General features: G+C 43.1%; 1 long non-coding RNA gene across 2 annotated transcripts in view; it reads left to right on the top strand.

The window, feature by feature from the left end:
• The first annotated feature begins 668 nt into the window (after positions 1 to 668).
• LOC131502390 (uncharacterized) overlaps positions 669 to 12,990 on the top strand; it is a 164,055-nt gene continuing 151,733 nt past the window's right edge. For both annotated transcript variants that reach the window (XR_009257033.1, XR_009257034.1), the window contains exons 1-2: positions 669 to 798; positions 6,245 to 6,329. This is a non-coding gene — a long non-coding RNA (uncharacterized LOC131502390). The remainder of the gene's footprint in view (positions 799 to 6,244; positions 6,330 to 12,990) is intronic.

Genomic DNA, 12,990 nt, shown 5'->3' on the forward strand with positions numbered 1-12,990 from the left:
GTGAGATAATGGCCTGAGGGGAAACCAAGAATAGGGCCATCCAGTCGCCTCCTCAACCGTAACTTTTATATGCATCAGGAAACCAAAAAAATTCTCTTGACCCACTTGATGGTGATACTTGCTTTGTTGTGGTAGTCTGGAATCGAGCCCACAGTATCTCCAAGGTGTGTGTGTGTGTGTGTGTGTGTGTGTGTGTGTGAAAAAGTCAGGGTTAAATTTTTTCCCTGTGGTTACCAATCGTCTCATCACGTTTAGTAAAAACTTAACCTTTCCCCCACTCTGCAGTGCTACTTTTGTCATAAATCAACTGTCCATTTATGCAAGGCTCTATGTGATACTGTGAATTTTAATGAATATATTTTGATCCCGCTTCTGGCTCACAGCTCCTCAAACCCTAGGAATTTCCTACGTGCGGAGCGGCGGAAAGGTGTCTTGTTATGTTAATGAGGTCTCTTTTAGAAAGGCCCCCGGGTAGCCTGAAGGCGGGGGCTGGTTGCCAGGGGAACCAACCACGCACGGGAGGGTGGGAACTTTGGGAACCGCCCCCTGACTCGGGGCAGAGGCGGGGGCTGGAGGCCGGATCAGCCAATGGGCAATGACGCCTCTGTAACCAAGCCTGCGTAAAACCCGACAGGAGGGCTTGGTGACCACGTGGAGCGGCGGGGAGAGTGGCGGCCTGGCGAGGGCAGGGAAGCTGGGGGGGAAGCTGCCCGCCCGCCCTGCACCCCTCCTCCTCGGGAACGCGCCCGCCTGGCCGTGCTCCCGAGTCCCAGCCTTTCCGACTCACCCCGCGACCTGGTAAGGAAGCCGGTTCTCTAAGTTCTGTGAGCCGCTCCGGCATCTTACTCGGACCCAAGGAGGGCGCGGTGGGAACCTTTGCCGCGGCGGAGTCCCAAGCACCCGGGCTCGCAGCTGGGTCTCGAGTCGGGGTGGGGGTGGAGGTGGGGCAGTCCTGTAAACGGAGCCCTTCACCCTGACCGTCGGAGCTCTCTCCGGGCAGACAGTATCAGAATCGGGTTCAATTGTAGGACTCTCAGCTGGTGTCCCGAGAATTACTGGTTGGTGTAGGAACTACCCCCCCCCCCCACATTGCAAATTGGTGACCTGAACCCTTATACTCCATTTCTACCTTGTCTGTTCTGTTCTGTCCTACTATCCCTTACACCAATATCACACTGCCTTAATTACTATGATTTTGTAATTATTTTTGATAGCTGGTAGGCCAAGTCCTTACATTTTGTCATCTTTTTGAAAAGTGCCTCAATTATTTTTGCCATATGTTTCTATACACACTGTATTCTTTTTTTTTAAGTTTATTTATTTATTTTGAGAGAAAACAAGCAGGGGAGGGCAGAGAGAGAGGGGGACAGGATCTGAAGTGAGCGGGCTCCGTGCTGACAGCAGAGAGCCCGATGTGGGGCTTGAACCCACGAACCGTCAGATCGTGACCTGAGCCGAAGTGGTGACGCTTAACCTACTGAACCACCCAGGCTCCCCTTCTAGATACATTTTAGAATCATTTTGTCAATTGCCACAAAAATATGTGCAGATATATTGATTAGGTTTGCACTGGATTCATTGATCTTGGGGTTAATTGACATTTTACGAATATTGTTTCCCAAACCATAAATATGGTATATTTAACGTTGATTTAAGTCTTTAATTCCTCTCAATTTCTCAGAGGCCTTTACATCTTTTGTTGTGTTTAATTTTATTTTTTATTTTATTTTTTTTTAACATTTATTTATTTTTGAGACAGAGAGACAGAGCATGAATGGGGGAGGGGCAGAGAGAGAGGGAGACACAGAATCGGAAGCAGGCTCCAGGCTCTGAGCCATCAGCCCAGAGCCTGACGCGGGGCTCGAACTCACAGACCGCGAGATCGTGACCTGAGCCAAAGTCGGACGCTCAACCGACTGAGCCACCCAGGCGCCCCAAATTTTAGATAATATATGTATATAGATAGATAGATATTATATATATTATTTTACTTTTGATATTATTAAGCTCTATGCCCATCCTGGGGCTTGAACTCACAACCCCAACAACAGGAGTCTCATACTTCACTGGCACAGCCAGACTGGCTCTCATAATTGATATTTTTATGGCTCTGTAGATGTTGTCTTTTTAAATATCATTTTTTGTTGATGGTATATATAAATTCCATTCCCTTTTATGTTTTTATTATGGAGAACTTGCTAAACTCATTCGAATAACTTATCTCTATATTATTTATACTTTATATGCATAATCATAGAATATATGTATAATGTCATCTTTTCCCTGCTTTCTAATGAATACAACTTTACCATACTGGCTGGACCTCAGCACAGATGTTAAATGGAAGTGGTGGCAGCGGACATCTTTGTGTTGTTCCAGATTCACTGGAAATTTCTCAGTGTGTCACCGTAAAACATTTTTTGTAGCTGCCAGTTTTCAAGCAAAGGAAGTTCTCTTATATGTATTTAGCTAAGTTTTTGTGTTATGGATGTGCTATTAATTTAATCCAATGATTCTCTTCCATTTGAACGATCATTTGATTTTCCTTTTTTGATATGGTAACACGGTACATTACATTAACTAAAATTTTAAAGTGAAACAAACCAACATTTTTGAACTAACTCCACAATCTAATGATGTATCGTCCTTTTTTGGTGTTGCTGATATTTCGTGAGGATTTTCACAAGTATACTTTTGAATGAGATGCACATGTAATTTTCCTTCCTTTCCTGATAAATTTCCTTTCCTTTCCTTTCCTTTATTGTTAAGAGTCTGTTAACAAGGTGTTCGACTCATGGAATGAGTTGTAAATTGTATCTTCTTATTCCATTATTGGGAATAATAGTTTGTGTAATGCGGGAATTGAATTACTGTTTTCTTGAAGTTCTTGTACCTGCAGCTTTCAATGCAGAAAGATTGTTATTACTAATGCAAATTGTTTAATTGTTACAGAACTGTTTTGGGCAAATTATATTTTTCTAGGAATCTATAAGCTGTATCTAAATATTGAATGTATTGGCATAAAGTCGTTCATGATATTGTCTTAGTTTATTGTCTGAGGGATCTGTGACAGTGTTCTGTTCATTCTCACTGTTCTATGGCAGAGATTTAGGAAACTTTTAGAAGAAACATGAATTTTGGAACAATTTTAGTTACTGAAAAATTGCAAAGATAGTACAGAGAGTCCTTGTATACCCTTCATGCAATTTCCCTTATTATTAACATGAGTGTCATACATTTGGTAAAAATAAGGCACCGATATTTGATACACTATTATTAACTGAAGTCCATACTTTACCCAGATTTTCTTACTTTTCACATAGTGTCCTTTTTCTGTTCCAGGATCCCATGTTACATTTAGTTGCCATATGTACTGGGCCTCCTCTAGGTAGTGACAATTTTTCAGACTTCCTTGGCAGTTTTGGTGTCAATGTTTTAAGGAGTATCGGTCAGCTATTTTATAGAACATCCTCAAATTGGGATTTGTCTGAGCTTTCCTGGTATCCAATACATGATTTGTCTATTTCTTTCTTATATTTTTATCAGTTTTTTTCCCCACGTATTTTGACACTCTTGTTCGCAATATACACTTGTAGGATTATTATGTCTTTTTAAAGAATTTAACTCTTCCATTAGAAAACGTCCCTTGTGATGATTAATTTTAAGTGTCAACTTGGCTAGGCCACAGTACCCAGGTATTAGGTCAAACATCGGTCTAAATGTCCTTGTGAAGGTGTTTTTTAGATAAGATTAGCATTTAAACCAGCAGATTATCTTCCATCATGTGGGTGGACCTTATTCAACTAGTTGAAGACCTTGGGGGAAAATAAGAGCTGTCCCCTGTGATGGTTAATTTTATGTGCCAACTTGACTTGGTTGAGGTATAGCCAGATAGCTGGTAAAACATTATTTCTGGGTGTGTCTGTGAAGATATTTCTGGAAAAGATTACCCTTTGAATTGGTGGACTGAGCTAAGAAGAGCTCCATCGTCTAATCAGTTGAGGGCTTTCATAGAACAAAAAGGTAGAGAAAGGGCAAATTTGTTGCTCCCTTTGTTTAATTTGAGGCGTCCGGTCCTTTCCTGCTCTTAAATATTGGTGCTTTCAGTTCCCAGGATTTTGGACTTGGACTTACACCATTGGCTCCTCTGGTTCTCAGTATTTGGACTTGGATTGAATTGTACTACCAGCTTCCCTGGTTGTCCAGCTTTCAGGTGGCAGATCAAGGGGTTTTGGGCCTCCATAACCACAGAAACATATTCCTATAATAAATTTCTTCTTTCTATCTATCTATCTATCTATCCATCCATCCATCCATCCATCCTATTCTGCTGGTTCTATATACTGAGGGTGGCTCTAGAGGAACAGAATTTTAAGGATGATTTTTCTGAATTGGTTGTGTTGTTTATGGAGTTGATCCTCTAATCTTAATAGATTGAAAGACACTCACCTCTTTCCAGTGGTAAAGAAAGCACTGATACTCCATGGCCTGAATTTTTTAGAGATAAGCAAAATATCTGCATTGACTGCTACTCATTAGCCACTTACCAAGAGCATCTTGTCGGGACGCCTGGGTGGCTCAGTCGGTTAAGCTTCCACTCTTGATTTCGGCTCAGGTCATTATCTCACGGTTCGGTTCCTGAGTTCAGCCCCCACATGGGGCTCACCAGTGACAGTGCGGAGCCTGCTTGGAATTCTCTTCCTCTCCCTCTCTCTCCGTCCCTACCCGCTCACGCTGTCTCTCTTAAAAGCATCTGGTCTCTTAGCTCCTAGGTGTTCTCACCAGTTTATGGCTCCAGCGGCTTCTGCAGGTTAGCAGTTCTTTGTTACGATTCACCGTACTTGCGGGTCTTTATAGATTTTGGGGTGTAGGTTTGCCCGATACCTGGTTTCTGAAGGATCTAAGCAAAGTTGTCGATTTTCAATTTGTTCAGCTTTTCTCTAAGAATGGAAATGGCAACTTTGAAGTCCTTTCCATGTCAGTGCTGAAATCAGAAATCTGATAATTTTATTATTTGTGTCTAAGGACATAAATTGTTATTTATGTATTTGTTATTGTGTATTTGCTATTTTCTTTCAAATGTTCATTTTTGAGAGAGAGAGAGAGAGAGAGAGAGCGAGCGAGCAGGGGAGGGGCAGAGAAAGGCCGGGGGGTGGGTAACAGAGGATCCCAAGTGGACTCTGTGCTGACAGAGCCCGATGTGGGGCTGGAACTCACGAACCATGAGATCATGACCTGAGCCGAAGTTGGATGCTCTACCGACCGAGCCACTCAGGTGCCCCAATTTGGTATTTTTAAAAAATGATTTTAAATAATCTCTACAGCCAATGTGGGGCTCGAACCTACAACCCCAAGATCAAGAGACGCACGCCACTGACTGACCCAGCCAGGTGCCCCTGTTTGTTAGTAATTTGGCTTTCATCTTTAATAATGTCTTCCTTTCATATTCTGGGGGTTTATTTTTCCATTTCTTTTCTAAACTTGTTGAAGTAGATGATTGGTGCATTAATTTTCATCCTTTGGTCTCTTATAACATATGCATTTAAGGAATAAAATTCGTGCTAAGCATGACTTTATCTTCATCCCACATATTTAGATATGGTATTTGTATTAATTTATACTTCAAGATAGTTCTAATTTCTATTAAGACTTTCTTGTTTACGCAAAGATTTTTAAAGTGTTTTTTAAGTTTCTAAAGACATGAGAATTTTCATTTTACATTTTTGAAATTGATGTCTGACATAACTTTGTGATCACACAGAATGTTCCATAACTGAAATCATTTGATTTCTACTGAGGCTAGCTTTGTGGCCAAAGATATAGTCCATGTTTACAAATGTTCAGTGTGTGGTTATTAGAATTTGTATTCTTCAATAATTATGCAGTAGTTATGATGTTAAAATTGTTAATGGTTTAATTCTAATTTTCAGTATGTTTCCTAATATTTTTATCTGCTTGGCTAATCCATTACCGAGACCACTGTGCTATGTTTGCAGATACTTCAATTTCTCATTATAATTGTACCAATTAACCTTTTATATATTCTGGGTACACTCTTAGCACAAACAAAATGACAGACATCTGTCATATATTCCTGATGGATTAAGCCTTTTATCCTTACGAAGTTAAGGTCTTTATCTCTACTAATTCATGTTGCTGTAAATTTTACTTTATCTCATATCAGTATAGCTATGCCAGATGCAATTGCAAAGGTACTTATGTGCTGTATCTCCTTGGAATCCAGGGCACATAGGAACGGGAGTGCAGGAAGAGAATGATGGCGGTGATGACCGGCACAGAGCTGGTGGATGCCGGACTGCAAGTGAGAGGTGATTACATTTCTGTCATTTTGGTACCTTTGCTCTACCCTGTGATCAGAGTACAGATGTTCAGTGGGATTAATGAGTTCAAGTGAGAAGTCTTCAGTGCGAATATCCTAATTTTTATTCGCTCAACAAATACTTATTGAGTACCTGCATTGTACCTATCTCTATCTCTGGTATATGTGCATATATATATATATATATATATACACACACATGCGTCTGTTATACGCATACGTCTATTATACACATGTATATATATATACACGTATGCATGTGCAGAGAGAGCGTGCACACTGGCACACGGAACATGCCAGGAATGAACAAGGGAAATACGCTTTGAGTGTTTCTATCCTACACTTTTGTTGCAAGGAAATTAAGGCATAGAGCGGTTACATGACGTGCCCAAAGTCAGACTCCTAAAAAGTAGTAGATCCAGGATTTTAAACAGAACCCATCTGGCTCCACTCTTCCTCCTCAAGGATACTGCCTCCTAATGTCATGAGAAACAAATAAACCTAGATAGCTACGGGAGTTTGGAGGAGGAATTGACGGACCCTTTCCCGGGGGTCAGAGGAGATCTCGGTTGGCGGAGTGGGCTCTGACTGGCAAGGGGTGAGATGGGTGAAGGGGTGCGAAGGCCGTTACAGGTGGAGAGAGGGGTGAGGGGGTGCGAAGGCCGTTATAGGTGGAAAAAGAGGTGAGAGGGGTGAGAGGGGTGAGAGGGGTGAAGGGGTGAGAAGGCTGTTACAGATGGAGAAAGGGGTGAGGGGTGGGAGGTGCGAAGGCCGTTACAGGTGGAAAAAGGGGTGAGAGTGGTGTGGGGGTGCGAAGGCCGTTACAGGTGGAAAAAGAGGTGAGAGGGGTGTGGGGATGCGAAGGCCGTTACAGGTGGAAAAAGGGGTGAGGGGTGAAGGGGTGCGAAGGCCGTTATAGGTGGCAAAAGAGGTGAGATGGGTGCGGGGGTGCAAAGGCCGTTAGAGGTGGAAAAAGAGGTGAGAGGGGTGCGGGGGTGCGAAGACCGTTACAGGTGCAGAAAGGGGTGAGAGGGGTGAGGGGGTGCGAAGGCCGTTACAGGTGGAAAAAGCGGCGCGAGCAGCGGCGGTGAGCCGTGACCGCGTTCGAGGTCTCCGGGAAAGGCCGTGGCTCCTGTGCCCGGAGCCCAGGTTGGGTGGGGTGGAGGGGGGTGGTGAGAAATAGCCCGGGAGGAACTTGGAGCTCCCGTGCTGAGCCCCTTCCCGTGGGGATTGGAAAGTGGGGACCGGGGATTTGGGATCTCGTTCTGTCTCTGTGCGGACCGGGGGCGAGGCCAGAGCGCGAGTGGTGCGAGCCCGATAGGAGGCTGTAGCAACGCGAATGGAAAGGCTGATGAGATTCCGGGGATGGCTTTCTGGCAGAGGTGGCCGAACCTCACGGCCGGTCAGATCCGGGGCCGAGAGCCGGAGGCGGTCCGGTGCCTTCGAGGCTCCGGTTTTGGTGAAGAGCCTGCTCCTTCAGCCGCGCTCAGCTCGCCCAGAGTCTCCTGAGCGCCTCTGTGCCTGGCACCAGGTGACAGAGAGGCTGGCCGTGGTTTTTTAATTTTTAAATTCGTTACTGAGCCGTGACCGATGGGTAACCTACTAGCTTCAGGTGCAAGACGAGATTCACCATTTGCATATATTGCAAACAAACGATCACCGCGGTAAGTCTGGTTAACATCTGTCACCACACGTACTCACACGTTGTTTTTTCTTGTGATGAGCACCTTCAAGATTTACTGTCTTAGCACCTTCAGATATACGATACGGTGTCGTTAACTATAGTCGCCGTGCTGAACGTGACATCCCCGTGACTTATTTATTTATAACTGGAAGCGTGTACCTTTTGACCCCCTTCCCCTCCGTAGCCAACCGCCAATTGCTTATCTGTATCTGGGAGTTCCTTTTTTTGGTGAAGATTCCACGTGCAAGTGAGACCATGTGGTATTTGTCCGGCTCTGTTTGACTTGTTTCACTTAGTGTGACGCCCTCCAGGTCACCCGTGTTGTCGCAGGTGGCAAGATTTCATCCTTTCTGATGGCTCGGTAATCTTCCTTTTTGTTTTTTTTAAATCCATTCATCTGTGGGTGGACACGTGGGTGGTTTCCACATCTTGGCTGTCGTGAACGATGCTGCAGCGAACGTGGGGGTGCGTGGATATGTTTCTGAGTTGGCGTTCTCCTCCCCTCGGATCAACACCCAGCGGTGGCATTGCTGGGTCGTGTGGTTCTACGCGAGACCTCGTGACGAGCCTCCATGCTGATTTCCGCAGCGGCTGCGGCAGTTTGCGTTCCCACCAGCAGTGCACCAGAGTGCCTGGCCCCACACACAGTTTTATACTCTGGGGTTGTAAGCTGGTTGGTTAGAATCAAAATGTGATTAAAAAAATTTTTTAAGAGGTGTGAGGTGCTATCTCATTGTAGTTTTGATTTGCATTTCCCTGATGATGAGTGATGATGAGTGAACATGCTTTCATGAGCCCATAGGCCATCTGGATGTCTTTGGAGAAATGTCTGTTCATGTCTTCCGCCCATTTTTTAAAGTGTTTATTTTTGAGAGAGAGAGCGAGAGAGAGCGAGCAGTGGAGGGGCAGAGAGAGAGGGAGACAGAGGATCCAAAGCAGGCTCTGCACTGAGAGCAGAGAGCCCAAGGTGGGGCTCAAACTCACGACTGGCAAGATTATGACCTGGGCCGAAGTCCGAGCATAACCAACTGAGCCATGCAGGCATCCCTGCCTATTTTTTGAGTGAATTGTTTTTTTGGGTTTTGAGTTGTATAAGTTCTTTATAGATTTTGGATATTAACCCTTTATCATATATGTCATTTGCAAATATCTTCTCCCACTCTAGATTGCATTTTAGTTTGTTGATTGTTTCCTTCCCTGTGCAGAAGATTTTTATATTGATATAGTCCCAATAGTTTATTTTTGCTTTTGTTTCCATTGCCTCAGGAAAAATGTTTCTGTGGCTGATGTCAGAGAAATTACTGCCTGTGCTCTCTTCCTGGATGTTATAGTTTCAGGTTTCACATGTAGGTCTTTCATCAATTTTGAATTTATTTTTGTGTACGGTGTAAGAAAGTGGTCCAGTTTCATTCTTTTGCATGTTGCTGTCCACTTTTCCCAACACCATTCATTGAAGAGACTCTTTTTCCCATTTGATATTCTTTCCTGCTTTGTCGAAGGTTAATTGACTATATAACTGTGGCTTTATTTCTGGGTTTTCTATTCTGTTCTATTGATCTCCATGTCTGTTTTTGTGCCAGTGCCATACTGTTTTAATTACTGCAGCTTGGTAATATCACTTGAAGTCTGAGATTGCGATACTTCCAGCTTTGCTTTTCTTTACAAAATTGCTTTGGCTAAAAGTGGGAGGCATCACAATCCCAGACTTTAGCCTCTACTACAAAGCTGTAATCATCAAGATGGCATGGTATCGGCACAAAAACAGACACATAGACCAATGGAATAGAATAGAAACCCCAGAACTAGACCCACAAAAGTATGGCCAACTAATCTTTGACAAAGCAGGAAAGAATATCCAATGGAAAAAAGACAGTCTCTTTAACAAATGGTGCTGGGAGATCTGGAACATGCAGAATAATGAAACTAGACCACTTTCTTACACCATTCACAAAAATAAACTCAAAATGGATAAAGGACCTGAATGTGAGACAGGAAACCATCAAAACCCTAGAGGAGGAAGCAGGAAAAAACCTCTCTGACCTCAGCCGCAGCAATTTCTTCCTCGACACATCTCCAAAGGCAAGGGAATTAAAAGCAAAAATGAACTATTGGGACCTCATGAAGATAAAAAGCTTCTGCACTGCAAAGGAAACAATCAACAAAACTAAAAGGCAACCGACGGAATGGGAAAAGATTTTTGCAAATGACATATCGGACAAAGGGCTGGTATCCAAAATCTAAAAAGAGCTCACCAAACTCCACACCCGAAAAACAAATAATCCAGTGAAGAAATGGGCGGAAAACATGAATAGACACTTCTCTAAAGACGACATCCGGATGGCCAACAGGCACATGAGAAGATGCTCAATGTCACTCCTCATCAGGCAAATACAGATCAAAACCACACTCAGATATCACCTCACGCCAGCCAGAGTGGCTAAAATGAAGAAATCAGGAGACTATAGATGCTGGAGAGGATGTGGAGAAACGGGAACCCTCTTGCACTGTTGGTGGGAATGCAGACTGGTGCAGCCGCTCTGGAAAACAGTGTGGAGGTTCCTCAAAAAATTAAAAATAGATCTACCCTATGACTCAGCAATAGCACTGCTAGGAATATACCCAAGGGATCCAGGAGTGCTGATGCAGAGGGGCACTTGTACCCCAATGTTTATAGCAGCACTTTCAACAATAGCCTAAGTATGGAAAGAACCTAAATGTCCATCAACTGATGAATGGATACAGAAATTGTGGTTTATATACACAATGGAATACTACTTGGCAATGAGAAAGAAGGAAATCTGGCCTTTTGTAGCAATGTGGATGGAACTGGAGAGTGTGATGCTAAGTGAAATAAGTCATACAGAGAAAGACAGATACCATATGTTTTCACTCTTATGTGGATCCTGAGAAACTTAACAGAAGACCATGGGGGAGGGGAAGGGAAAAAAAAAGTTAGAGAGGGAGGGAGCCAAACCATAAGAGACTCTTAAAAACTGAGAATAAACTAAGGGTTGATGAGGGTTGGGAGGGAGGGGAAAGTGGGTGATGGGCATGGAGGAGGGCACCTGTTGGGATGAGCACTGGGTGTTGTATGGAAACCAATTTGACAATAAATTTCATATTAAAAAAATAAAACTATAATAAAAAAATTGCTTTGGCTATTTGGGGTCTTTTGTGGTTCCATACACATTGAAGGATTGTTTGTTCTAGTTTTGTGGAAAATGCTGTTGGTATTTTGATAAGGATTGCATTAAATGTGTAGATTGCTTTGGGTAGTGTCGACATTTTAATAATATTTGTTCCCTAATCCACAAGCGTGAAACGTCTCTCCATTTCTTTGTGTCATCTCCAATTTCTTTCATCAATTTTTTTAAGATTTTATTTTTTTAAGTAATCTCTACACCCAACATGGGGCTCGAACTTACAACCTCAAGATCAAGAGTTGCACACTTTCCTGACTGAGCCAGCCAGGCTCCCCTCTTTCATCAACATCTTAATAGCTTTTCAGAGTACAACTCTTTCACCTCCTTGGTTAGGTTTGTTCCTGGGTGTCTTATTATTTTTGGCGTAATAGCACATGTGATTGTTTTCTTAATTTCTCTTTTTGTTGTTTCGTTATTGTGTCTAGAAATGCAACAGATTTCTGCATGTTTGTGTTGTATCCTGTGACTTGACTTTATTTAGTTTCTAGCGTTTTTTTTTTTTTTTTGGTGGAGTCTTTGGAGTTTTCCATGTATAGTATCATGTCATCTGCTAATAGTGAGAGTTTTACTTCTTTCCCATTTTGGATGCCTTTTCTTTCTTTCTGTTGTCTGATTGCTGTGGCCAGGTCTTCTAGTACTATGTTGAATAAAAGTGATGAGGGTGGACATCCTTGTCTTGTTCCTGACCTTAGGGGAAAAGCTCTCAGTTTTTCCCCATTGAGTATCCTTTCCTTTGTATAGGAAACTAATACTCATGCCACAAACCAAACATTGATTAGACCGCTTTCTTGCTAGTCCCCGTGCAGGCAGTAAAGGGAAGTGTTGTCTGTAAGGTATTTTAAAGAAAGAATAACATAGAGTAAATGTCAGTCTTTAAAAAAAAAAAAAAATGATCACCATGCTACAGCATTTCTAAATAATGCTGGTGAGAAAATAATCTCCTATCCTTCAAAATCTTTGCCAAAGTTGTTTTGCGTTTCTCATAGAAAGTACTATTTTAATCAACAGTTTTATTTTTTTTTTTTTAATTTTTTTTTTAACATTTTTTTTTTATTTATTTTTTTTGGGACAGAGAGAGACAGAGCATGAACGGGGGAGGGGCAGAGAGAGAGGGAGACACAGAATCGGAAACAGGCTCCAGGCTCCGAGCCATCAGCCCAGAGCCTGACGCGGGGCTCGAACTCACGGACCGCGAGATCGTGACCTGGCTGAAGTCGGACGCTTAACCGACTGCGCCACCCAGGCGCCCCAACAGTTTTATTAAAATATAACTGGCCTGCAAGAAAGTGCACGAAGTGTACAGAGTTTCATTATTTTTGACCTATGTATTCACCAGTGAAACCTTCACCAAAGTCCAAACAGTGAACATAGCTGGGTCCTCCAGAGAAGGGCGCACGGGTGTTTGGGAAGACTAGGTGCCAATGGGAACAGATCAAAGAGTTTCAGGGAAACTCTAGTATATTCCAGAATCATACCTAAGGTGCAGGCATGCCTGAAGGTGCGTTGCTACTCTGACATCTCGAATTTCTGTCCAAACGTTGCATGCATGGTGCCCCACACATCCCGCACTGCTGCTCCCTATCATCTCTCCAGTTTCCAAGAGCATTTCACAGTCTCACCTAAATGTCGTCAACATCAGATATCCCGGAGATCCAAGTGAGGATTCATACTGAGACAAAAATCCCTCCCCAGCTGTGAATATGTGAAGCCAGTTTATATGCTTCCAAATTATAATGGTGGGACAGGCATAAGATAGACAGTCC

This window comes from Neofelis nebulosa, chromosome X, assembly GCF_028018385.1.
Source record: "Neofelis nebulosa isolate mNeoNeb1 chromosome X, mNeoNeb1.pri, whole genome shotgun sequence".
Classification (NCBI taxonomy): Eukaryota; Metazoa; Chordata; class Mammalia; order Carnivora; family Felidae; genus Neofelis; species Neofelis nebulosa.